General features: G+C 42.1%; 1 protein-coding gene across 5 annotated transcripts in view; it reads right to left on the bottom strand.

Moving 5' to 3' along the window:
* Dlgap1 (DLG associated protein 1) overlaps positions 1 to 13,262 on the bottom strand; it is a 796,987-nt gene that overhangs the window by 558,549 nt on the left and 225,176 nt on the right. The window lies entirely within an intron of this gene.

Below are 13,262 nucleotides of genomic sequence, written 5' to 3' on the forward strand. Positions count from 1 at the left end.
GAGCTCTCCCCTGTTCAGATCAGCTGTCTCTGCTGGTTTTGCCAGCCCATTCTTTGCCAACTTGCCCATCACTCCTCTCTGTCACTGGGTTCCTTGGTCTCAGTTCAGTGATTAATTGTGTGTTTGCCTCTGCTTCCATCAGTCACGGGATGAAGGCTCCTGGATGGTTATAGACATCAAGTTCATTATCAGGAATGTGCATTCGAGGTGGTCTCTCCACTATTGCTTAGCTTGCCAATTGGTGTTATCCCTTTAGATCACTCGAGGTCACTCTGGTGCCTCATCTGTATTCGATCCTATGATTCCCTCTTCTCCCTATTCTACCCCCACCCCCTCAACTTCTGTTCCCCCATGACCAACTCTGGAATCTTGAAATTCTTAGGCAAATGGATGGAACTAGAAGAAACCATCCTGAGTGAGGCAATTCAGTCACAAAAAGACAAAAATGGTATGTACTCACTCATATAGGGATTTTAGACCTAGAGCAAAGGAGTAGCAGTATACAATCCATACTGCCAGAGAAGCCAGAAAACAAGGATGACCCTAAGAGAAACATATATGGTCCCCCAGAGAAGGGGAAAGGGACAAAATCTCCTGAGCTGATTGGGAGTATGGGTGATGGGAGAGAGATTTAGAAGAAAGAGAAGGGGAGAAGAGGATGGGAGAGGAGGACATGAGGGAGCAGGAAGTTTGAGTGGGGAAAGAATAGAGAAGAGAAAGATAAGAGATACCATAGTAGAGGGAGTCATTGTAGGTTTAAATAGAAATATGGCACTAGGGAAATTTCCAGAGATCTACAAGGATGACACCAACTAACAATCTAAGCAATTGTTGAGAGACTACTTTAAATGCCCTTCTCTGATAATGAGATTGATGACTACCCTATATGTCATCCTAGAGCCTTAATCCAGTAGCTGATGGAAGCAGAAGCAGACATGCACAGCTAAACACTGAACTGAACACTTTGAATCCAGTTGCAGAGAGGGAGGAGTGATGAGCAAAGGGGTCAAGACCAGGCTGGAGAAACCCACAGGAACAGCTGACCTGAATAAAGGGGAGCTCATAGACCCCAGACTGATAGCTGGAAAGCCAGCATAGGACTAATCCAGACCCCCTGAATGTGGGTGTCTGTTAATCTATTGGGCCTCTGGTATTGAATCAGTATTTATCCCTAGCATAGTTTGGTCTTTGGGAACACTCCACCTAGAGGGATACTCTCTCAGCCTAGACACATGGGAGGGGTGGTCTAGGCCCTGCTCCCAATAATATGACAGTCTTTGAAGATCCCCCATATAAGGCCTCATCCACCCTGGGGAGTAGAAAGGGGATGTGGTAGGGAGCTGGTGGGGGGCAGGGAAGGAGGGGAGGGAGAGGAAACTGGGATTGACATGTAAAGGAAGTTTGTTTCTAATTTAAATAAAAAAAGCTGTAGAAGAGACCAAATCACTGTCTGACTCAAAATATTAACAATCCCTTCTTCCCTTGACATTTGAAATCTGTTTCCTTTTGAGTATTCCACTGTCCTTCTCTTAAGAACCTCCCTGCTCAAGTCCCACACTTCAATATAAGCATGTATTATTACTTCTCAATAAAGCCCATGTTTCCTAATTAATAACCCATTTCTTTACAATTCCCTCATGTCACTTCATTAAGAAAGAGAGTAAGGGAGAACCGATAGAGGTAACAAATAAGGGGAAGGAAGGCAATGACATGGATAATCTTCTGGTCGAAGGGAGGCATTTCCATTCCGAATCCCAGGAAGATAATACCTTCATCTGCTATATATAAAGGGTGGGAAGAAGACTGCACACCATACTTTATCTTCCTTCGTGGCATGCCTTGTTTGTTACGTGTGTAGACTGTCCGCACCAATGAGTCAGTTACCATCAGGGGGCGCTGATTAGCCGGCGCTATTGAATCTATCAGGAGTCCCCATGAGGTTCGTTAAGGATGCTACCATCGCCAAGTTCTCTGCCACCACCTAGCAGCTTCTCTGGAGCAGGATGCAGGCAAGTGGCTGCCCTGGATGAGGGCCTGGCTTGGATTTCAGGACTGGGACATGGCCAGCTCTGGCTACGATTCATATTTGATCTCATTTTAAAATATGCTTCTGTTATAGTTTCCAAATTACGCATAAATTATTGAAACTGGGTCAAAACTAAAATCATCGGCTAAGCAGAGTTAATAACGCATGACAACTTTGCAGTCTTCCCATCCAAACACAAAGGCATTGAAACCGGGGCACATTACAGCTCTGTAAAACTGCCCAGACGTAACATCGGCTTTTGGGGGGGGGGGTGATGAGTCAAATACTAGGCAGAAACCAATTTCCCTGCAGGAGTTCAGGACAGACTGACATGACAGTCAAGATGATGGGGGCTTCTGGGTGTGGTGGAGAGGCTCCCCGTGAGAGATAGCTCCACCCTGGGTCATTTTATAAGTGGATGTGCTGTGTGGGAAATATGACTCTTAAGATGCTAGCTAAGGACATGAAAGCAGTAATGGAATTGAGGTAGAAATTAAGACGAACAAAGCTAAGAGCTGGAATTTGCGTGCCCTCTTGTACACAGGCACTCTGCCTCTTCTCTTCTGGGAATATTTTCAAAATACTGGTGAAATGAACTCAACACATTCACTAATAAAAAAAAAGAGTTTGCATGACTCAGGAACAATTGCTCACATAAAAAAATCGGAAATTTAACAGTCCAATACAAATGGAAGAGAAATTAAATCTTCAGTAACTCATTCTTTAAGACTGCTCTTCCTTGTTCCACCTCTTTTCTAAGATAGAAATGGGTACAAAGATGTGTGCCCTGTACTAATAAAAACAGTAGCTTTGCTGCAGATTAAAAAATATCATATCCACTTGGGTTAGTAGATTCAAGACAAAAAGAATCCTATAATTATGTAGACCATTCTTCAATAAAGTCTTCTTACTGAGATGTTTGTAGGGATGGACATGTAGACTTGTGTTTGCCTTTTAAATCAGCCTCGTGTAATATTCAATTCTTCCTAGATGTGTAAATTACTTTGAACCAAAATCTAGCAATGACTACACTACACAATTATTTTTAATTGTAATTCAGTCTTTATAGTTAACAAAGTTTAAAGCTGTATGCAATTTTAAATGTAAAAATCCTATACTATATTGTTAAGTTTAGAGCGGTATTTTCCTTTGGTATTATTATTTTTATTAACAAACCATAATTGTATGGGGCATAATTTGTTATTTTCATAATTATAATGTGTGAAATAATCTATTAAGTCCAGTTAATTAACATAGCCACCTCTGATCTACTAAGTTTTCTGTTTTTGTGGTAAGACTTTTTAAATTTACATCCTTATTTGAAAGCTAATGACACATTACCATTAACTATGTCACTTTGGAGTGCAGTAGATAGCCAAACCTGTTCTCTCCATCAGAGACCCTTTAAAACACAAAGATCTCCTGAATAAAATGAGAAACAAGTTGCTAAAGTTACAATCAGTAATGATAACAGTGTAAAATAATAGTGACTTGTCGTATTAGTCTGCAAAACTGCAAAGATCTGTGCTCACTTGAAGATAATCAAATAAAGTAAAAGTTTCACCTCACACTTCACGAAACACAGGTACATAAGAGACTGTGCAAACCAGGCTTTACCTCATGAAAACCCTGTGGAAAGACAAATTGGGTGAGGGAGCATCAGGAATCACTTAAAACTTCGTAATGTGCAGCGAGGCACATGAAGGGTAAATTTCTGATGTATCACACCCTCTGCTGCCCAATTCTACTGAACCTTCATGCTTTCACTAAGCAAACATCAGGGGGAGGGTGCATGAGTGTCACCTATTGCAATAAAAAATTCATAAACATAATATCAGATGCCAAAAAGAAAATGCTTATGATGGGGGGAGGGTGCATGAGTGCCACCTATTGCAATAAAAAATTCATAAACATAATATCAGGTACCAAAAAGAAAATGCTTATGATGGGGGTGGAGGGTGCATGAGTGTCACCTATTGCAATAAAAAAATTCATAAATGCAGTATCAGATGCCAAAAAGAAAATGCTTATGATGGGGAGGGGAGGGTGCATGAGAGTCACCTATTGCAATAAGAAATTCATAAACATAATACCAGATGCCAAAAAGAAAACGTTTTGTAGAAGGAGGTATTGCCCATCCCAAGGGTCCTGTGGGTGCTGGGCAAGGGCTGTACCACAGATCTCTATCCACAGCAGCGGGTGATGTTGCCTTTATTTAAGACTGTTTCTGTAAAGAGTCTTTCATTCATCACAGCAATTGGTACATCCAAACATGAAGGCTTTGTAGTCCTGAAGACAAGCCTTATGAATAAGGAAATAGGGACACTGAAAACCCACCTGCTAGCCTGTCATTGTGGGCTGTTGGATGGCGTCCGCGCCAAGTGGGCGGAAGGAAACTTCTGTGGGATCATTGACACGACACGGCAATCTGTCACTGGGCACCGACGGCTTCTCAGGGTCCACCCAGGTACAGGCCCAGGAGTGTGTGCTCTTTCCTCCACGTCACATGAAGGAGACACAGCAAAGAGCCATGTTCACATAAGTGGCAGGCCTGGCAATGTAGGGCGGGAAGCTGACCCTTGTCTGGTTAAAATGACAGGGAAGTTCTTGTTTCCAAACTTTATAATGTTGATTGTCACATGACCTTTATTGGCAGTTTCATTCTTATCCATTTCTTTAAAAAGAAAGAAAGAAAAAAGCCCTCATGTTTGGTACATGAGCACCTCCAGCCAGCACCTCTGACAACACAGACCTAAGCGTGGCATGCTCTCCATGGCCGGCTGTTCAGCGTTCGGACATAAGGGTGTGTTCCTACGGACACAACAGGATCAATGTGACCTGCTAGAGGAACAGATAGAAGCCAGACAGCACACAGCAGGAAGGAGGAGGGGGGATCCTGACGGTAAAGTTGCCTCACCGGGTGTTTAGAACCTATTGCTGTATTTAAGCATAAACCTTGCGTCTGGCTGGTGTTGTGCACTATTTATTTTTTATTTTTCAGTCACTCCTTCTGCTTCATGCAGATACACATCACTGGTCATACACCAACTCTGGCAAGAACACGGTGGAGTGATTGGTACAAGAACATGCCAATTTAGCGGGAAATCACAGGAGGAGGAGGAGGAGGAAGGGGCAGCCGCTCTTCCGGAACACACTCCCCCAAGATTGGAGGTCTAGGCGCACACACATTTGCGCAGAGGGGCAGAGGCGGAACTTGCCCCAGAAATGTGGGGGGAGGAGGCATGCTGGCAAACTCGGTTACAGGGCCTTGGGAAGAGAGAGATAAGAAAGGTGGCGCAGAAATCGATTGATTGCAAAGTACGGTACTTGGACGTGGAAGACGGTGAGTTTCCACGTGACCGCTGCCAGTGCCAAGGATCGATGCGATGCTCGGGTCTGTATGCAAGAGACACAGCGTGGCAGGAATGGGAAGAGGCAGACAATGTTGGAAAGGTCCTGACGTTTTGTAGCCTGAACTACTCGAGATGGCTCTCCTTGGTTGCTAACATGGCTGCATCTGAAATTAATGAAACCCAAGCAGCTGGGTGCACCTGCGAGGTGTTTTCCTCAATTCAATAATTCGAAGTGGGAGGACCCACCCTAACTCAGGATCTTTTGAGGTGTGAAGATCTGATTTAAATCTGGGCCACATCTTCTGGCGGCAGCCTGTTTAAAGGACATGGAAGAAGAAGTGTTTGCTCTTTACCTGGTTGCCCTCAGGCTTGCTGGCAAGTTCATCCCCTCACTGGTATTACAGCCAGTATCTGTGAGATTCTGGCATGGACAGAAGACTAGCTATCTGAGACATCCAGCCTCATAGACTGAACAACTACTAGATTCTTGGACTTTCTAATGGGAGACAGCCATTGCTGGAACAGATAAACCATAACACATAAAGCACTCTAATAAATTACACACACACATACATACATACATACACATATGCATGCATACACTTACATGAGTTCTGTTTCTCTAAATAACACTAATACAACTACTAAACATGTGTAGCATTTTAAATGAGATATGACAGGAAGCATGCCTAGATGAGGAGGGGATTATGGGCCCCAATTAAGACGTCCATACTTCAAGCTGGCAACAGCGTATCTATCAAGGATGGGGCTTTCTAAGGAAAGTTAGAATACAAGTCACTTATAACCAGGGGACAGAGCTCATCTAAGCAGATGTGGTTCAGTAAGACAGGGAGCCTGCACTTGCTTTTTTTTTTTCAATGTCCCCATAGTTGTTGTAACCATACAAAGCAGGGAAACATTGAAGAGAAGATATTAAAACCTGTTCTTAAGATTCCCAAACGAGGCTCATGACCTACTCAACATATGCCACACATCTGTAAAGGGAGCCAGAACCCAAGGGGATCCCAAGTAATGATGCTGCTAATGAAAGTTAAGAGCTTTGTTCTCACAAAGGCCACATCTCTGTATATTTCTCTTCCTTCATTAAGTACCACAGTACCTCCACTAAATAACAGTGGATACCACTATACCTATTTGAATAATTCAAAACAATATTACATTTGTCACTGTTAATATTGTAAACGCTTAGAACTCTCAAAAAGTGAAATAATTTAATTAAATAGAAAGAGTTGGCTAGGAACACCAGACGATTATGGGACTCTCATGTTACCGTAGTATAGTCAGAGTTTCCAACATTCATTCTTCCTAACATGACCTCATTTTCTGGATCTTTAACAAGGGTAAAGATCAGAGAGTCATATTATTTTGCTTCAAACTATATAATTCACCTTTGTCCCTAAATGCCTTCTCCATGTACCTCAAAAAACAGGTGATAGTTTTCCAAAGACACGTTGAAAAGTAAGTCAAGTCGTAACAGCTCCATTTTAACCTGCACTACAATGGTGAGCAAACTTCCGTTCAAGGAAGAGGCTGGCATCTTAGGGGACAGAGGATGAGCATATCTCAGTACCCAGCAAGCCCAAGATGTGGTACATCTGGGGTGACACGTGCTTCTCCCTTAAATAGCCTATTCCTTGCTTGTCCTGCTTTTTTTGGTAAGTAATCAATGATGACAGAAGCATTTGTGGATTTATAAAATGAGAAAACATTGACAACCAGTCTGAGCTGTGTGCAAGCTGCTGAAGGCAGCATTATACAGTTGCTATATCCAGGCCAGACCTTCAGTCCCTGGGGAGGCAGAGTGCCTGCTTAGGATGGTACTGTGAATCTTTAGCTCTTCCTGGTTGCATTCAGACATCTCCTGAACAGGGAAAGGGAAATGACTGCAATCATGTTACTATCAATGGTTCCATTAATTTTAGTATGCACTTTTAACATTTACAAGGGAGATGATTCCAGTCATCCACAGCATCTCAGTTGGCTGTATCATCCCAGTTGATTCTTTTTCATGGTTGACACACATGTGGGTAGGCACGTATGACACACATGTGAGTGGATGTGTGAGTGTGCATGCACATACAAGCATCTCTGTGTGTGTGTGTGTGTGTGTGTGTGTGTGTGTGTGTGTGTGTGTGTGTGTGTGTGTAGGCATGAATTTGATATCGTCTTCAGTTGCTTTTTACTTTATTGACTGAAGCAGGGTCTTGATCTGATCTTGGTTCTCACCAGTTTTACTAGTCTAACAATCCAGGATTCCTTTTTCCCCTCCTCCCCAGGACTAGGATTGCCAGAGGACCTCCATGTCAGGCCACCTTTTTTTTTATGTCCTAAGAATCCAGAGTCCAGTCCTCACATTCGTATGGCAAACCCTGTTCCACCACATCACTTCCCCAGTCTGTAGGTGGTGGTCCTGCCCCAGCTGGTGCCCAATGTAGGGCACAAACCCCTGGCTCTGATGTTAAGCATCCCATGCTCTACTGACTAGGAGCTAGGAGATACACAGTTCAATAGAAACGGGCTATTAATTAAGAGAAAGCTAGACAGGAAGAAGCCTGAGCCACTGGCCAGACAGCTTATAATCAATATAAGTCTCTGTGCATTTCTTTGGGGCTAAACAGCCGTGGGATCTGGCCGAACAGAAACTCCATCTACACCAGTTCTAAGTACAAATATTTCTGTGTTCTGAGTCAGTGGCACATATTGCCACATCTATGATCATGGTATAGGTCATAGCTGGAGTTGACTGGGGAGTTAAGACAATGGGACAGATTATCCCTGGGCTTATTCATGGTGTGCTCTGGTAGCGCCAATGCCATCTGGTGTGGAACAACCAGGGTAGGGGCTTTCTAATTAACTATAACCTTAGAATCATCACATTTCCATGGAGAGGCTCGGTCTCCCAGAACTGCTCACAGAAACCAAGCTGCTGTATTTTAATGAATCAGCGTTATGGCCATGTTTCGGAGATAGGGGATAAACAAGGAGTTCTGTTAATTCTCAGAGGTGTTTTTTTCTCTGTCTGAAGATGATACTTCTCCACACTTTAAAGTGAGGACATAGCAGCTTCGTTATGGGAGGAATCAGTTTTTCCAAGAATTTTATAGGCAGTTAAGTAGCACAATGATGATAAGACTACTTAGATAACAATAGCATTTCTAAGAAGCGCTTACACTTCCCGATACTTTTAACTGTGGGAGTTATATAAGCAGGTGCAGCCACCCAAACACAGCTGTCAATTAATACCATGGCTGAGTTTCTTTTACTCGTTTTTCATAACTAATTATATTTCATAATAGATATACAACTTGAATCTTGTGTCTACTTATTTGTTTGTAAGTATTACAAGTATTTTCTCATTATACTCATCTTCCATTAGCCACCGTCTTCAACAGCTACATAATATATTAGATGTGTTTATCATATTTCACATGTAATTTTTCTATACTGTTCTGAAATATGGTAATACAAGCCCACAACATTTGTGTTTTTTGAAATATCTCTGTAGGATCAACTTGCATGTATGAAATTCTCACAAATTAAATAAAAACCATTTAAAAAGGAAACATTGCTTCTCATATTAATGATTACATATTTTTGCAATTTCTGTAGAACAAGTACACTAGTTCTTCAGATGCTATTTATAAGAGTACCAATTCCATTTATGTTGTACTTTGGTAAAGATAATCAGCTTTAATTCTGGCTTACCATGTGTGTGTGAGAGAGTGTGTGTGAGAGTATATGCCTGTATGAGTATGTGTATGTGAGTGAGAGAGAGCCTGTGTGTGTGTGTCTGTGAGCGTACGAGTGTGTATGTCTGTGCGTCTGTGTCTGTGTGTGGCCAGAGATCAATGTCTAATACCCTGCTCAATCATGCTCCACCATATTTTTGAGACAGGGTCTTTCACTGAGTCTGGAGCCCAGAGGTTCAGTTAGAGTAGCTGGACATAAAGCCCACATTATTCTCCCGCTCTGTCTTTCCAGGATTACATGAGCATAACGTCATGCTTTGCTTTGGATGTGTGTGCTGGGCACTGTCTCAGGTCTTTAGACTTGCACTTAAAAGGATAAGGATCTAAACCCAAGCTGAATTAAAAAATATTATATGAGGTTGAAAACCTTCTCACATTTGTTTGATGAACAGGACTCCTGTTTTGTGAATTATCCGAGGCCATACCTGAGCTACAGTCCATTTTGGTTTTGTCACTCAGTTATGACAATCTAAGTGCATGGTAAGTGCGCTTGGCAGTACTTTGCTATGTAACTTCACGTACGGAGGGTTTCGATAGCCAGACAAAGTTTCACAATAAACGTACACATTTTTCTCTCATAATTCTGAGAAACTTAATTTTTTTTGCTTTGTCATTCAACGAGTTGACAATTTCTTTGAATGCTCCCGAAAGACAATGATACTTTTTTAACTAAAAATTACGTTTATTTGTAGTGCGTGCATGTGTGTAAGTATGTGCCACACTGCATGCGGATGTCAGAGGATGACTTACAGGGGTCAGCTCTTCTCCACCCCAGGCTGGCTGACCCTGAGGATCTGACCCAGGACTTGGTGGCAAGTGCCCTCACCTGCTGAGCCACCCTACCCTCTGTGGTTGGTTTCCCTGCTGCATTTAAAGGGGAAGTTCAGTTGACCTTATTAGAGGTTTCTGATGTCTAATTATTCACCTGTCATATGTATGATCATTTTTCTCTTCCTCAGCAAACCGTGACAACTCTTGTAAGTTAATTACTTTCTGAATACATCAGAACCTATTTTTGGCTAATAAATCTATCCTTTCTTACAATTACTATTGTGCAAGGATCTTGCAGGGCTCACCCTTTTCATGACTTTCTCACTCATTTTCTTTGTATGTGTCTATTTCTTTCTCAGGCTCTCTGAGACACTTCTGAAATATTCGGTTGCATTATTAAAAAGAGGCTTTTGAAGTTTCTATTACAGTTGCAATAAAACTGTCAAATCATAGAGAACTGAAATACATACAGTAAGTGTCAGCTTTTTCAGCTTGTTCTCAGGCCAAGTAGCAAATTCTCATTAAAATAAATGCAAGGTATTTTTATATGATTTTGTTACCAAAAATATTCTCCATCTTGTATGTTAAAAAAAAACAATCATAAACTACAACTGTTTGTAATTTGCCAGCACTGGCTGATTCGATTTTTATCTAAAAATTGCATACTAACATAACAGAGAAGAAAGGCTATATACAACTATTCTAATGTCTACAGCTCCTTCATCTTTTGCTTACTGCCATGGCCAGAAATTTCGAAACAATACCAAGTAACTTAGGTGAAACTGCTATTTCTATTTTTGCAATCACATTGTGTGTGTGTGTGTGTGTGTGTGCATGCATGCACACGCATGCACACATTTGTACATGTTTGCATGTCAGGGTACATGTGTGTGAAGGCATAGCTGAAGGCTAGTGGATAATCTAAATTATTGCTTCTCAGGCATTGCCTACCATTATTTTGAGACAGTCTCTCACTGTCCGGCAACTCACTTGTTCCAGCAAGCTCCAAGGCAAGCATCCTGTCTCTACTCCTGCAGAGTCTCTGACTGGAAGTGTGCACTACCACCGTCAATTCTGTAGACAGAACTCAGGTCACGAGCTCATTAGTCCATAGGTAAGCTATAATTGCTCATCTTTAGTACAGGTTTAAGTTAGTGTAGTCCTTGACTTCGAAGTGTAAGGACAATGTGTGGCCATGGCCCCTTGCGGCGGCGTTATATCCATCTTCACCTCATGCCTGCTTGTTTGACAGAAAGCACTTATTGCAGAGCACAACTAGGAGGCATGGAATTCATTAAGCTCTAAAGTCCTAGACAAGTAACTAGGGTTGTGTCATTATCTTCACAACCTCACCATGCGGATCTGATCTGACAGACTCCTCTATTAGCCTCACAATCCAATTTGACTAAGAATGACAGGCACATATCCTGCAGAAAGATAAATTGTGGATAAGATGGGCAGCGATAAGAAAAACACATCTGACAACCTGGAAGATATTAGAAAATATTTATCATTGTGTATAATAAATCAAAAGCAAACACAGATTTGGACTTAGTGATGAATGCTTAAAATGCATTATAAATCTGTTTATATAGCTGTCTCTATTTGTAACAATAATAAAGAAGAAGGAGTAGGAGGTATGGGAAGGAGTAGGAGGTACGGGAGGGGTTCGAGGGAAGAGAGGGATGAAGAAATGACATCAATAGACTACAATACATGAAATTAAAAAATAAAAAAACTCTGTTAACGACTAAAACGAGCAAGCAAGCGCAATAACATGCTATCACACTGCTATTCTCCAATATCCACTCTTGTATTCTGCTAGGGCTCAGGAAAACTGGTTTCTTTCAGCTTTCCTGAGTATTCAAAGGTTGCACTCAGCAGCTGGAAGGGTAGTTTTCTTATCCTCCCTTATTCAGTGTAGATTCAGTAATCTACTTTTTTATATCCTACCATATCAGGATTTCCCCCTCCTCTCTCTTATCAAAACAAAACCTTTGGCTAGACATGGAAATGGCTTTCTAATCTCTCAAATCACAATTAAAAAAGAAAAGTAGCTGTGTATGTATCCACCCAGATAAAGATAAAAATCCACCAAGTCTTTGGATGGTTACAACTCCAGGAACCCTTTCCTGCATCTCTCCTCCTGTCTAACATGGACACGTGCTCTGTCTATTCAGCCAGAGCCAAATGGGGGTTCTGGAAGGTGTGATCAGGATTGAGAAGTTCCCAGGCCGGCCTACGCAGCATCATGTATATGTAAAAACAGCGTCTCCCATGCTGAGTGGTGAACATTCCTGCACACAGAGGCTTGAGCACACAGTAGGGCTGTCGCTGAACGAAAGGAGGATTGAAAACACTAAGAGGGGGCATCTGGGCTTCATCCCTTTCTTGGAATTTCCTCCCAATTCCAAGCTCCCAAACACAGGAGGCTTTGGATTCATGCATATCTCTAGATTGACTATCAGACACCACACACCACTATAACTAGAAGTCTGATTGGCTATGGCCCTCATAATCAAAATAGGAAGTAACAAAGGCCCACTCATTGTGTATTCCCCTCCCACAACACTCTACTGTACTTCATAGCTGAAGCTCATTGAGTCATCTGTGCGTAAGAGTGTCAGCGAAACTAGTTGAATAGGTGCTAAGGAGAACACTTTTCTCAACAGCTTTCCTTTTAAATAGCACTATTAGCACTCTCAAAAACACAACAGATTGCTATGCATCCCACAAAACCAGGACAAGGAGGTGGTTCTCTGCACTCCCCAGTGAGCTCAAAGGCGGGAACCCTTTCCAAGATAACTCCGTGAGCAAGAAGGCATTTCCCTAGGGAACACTTTATTCACCATTAATTCACTTTCTTTTTCCTTTTTCTTTTTTTACAATGATTATAAAACAGTTATAAGGCTGGCTGTACCTAGCGATTTTAATGGACAGGGTCGCTTTTTTTCCCCCCTACCGCAGGGCATCACTTTAAAAGTGTCCATCCCCGCCCCTCCCCACCCCACCAGCAAGTGCGCAATGGAAAACCCAGGCCAAGTGTTTTATTCCTGTTTAACCTTGAGAGATAGATGATGTACTCAACGGGCAATCTATTACTTAATTGGTTTTAAGAGATTTGACATCAAACAGGAACACATCTGAAATATAAATGAAGCAAGAGCCGAAAGGATTCAATTTGGGGCTGCCAAGGGAAATGCTGTTGTCCTCTAAAGGTCAGCCTCAACCTCTCTCTCCTACTACTCTGAGGGGACACCGACCTCTCCCTCCTAGTACTCTGGTGTCAACGGTAGGAGGACCTTCCCTACCTATTTCCTACTTGTTATTTCTTATTATATT

Source organism: Mesocricetus auratus, unplaced genomic scaffold (assembly GCF_017639785.1).
Source record: "Mesocricetus auratus isolate SY011 unplaced genomic scaffold, BCM_Maur_2.0 Super-Scaffold_100010, whole genome shotgun sequence".
Classification (NCBI taxonomy): Eukaryota; Metazoa; Chordata; class Mammalia; order Rodentia; family Cricetidae; genus Mesocricetus; species Mesocricetus auratus.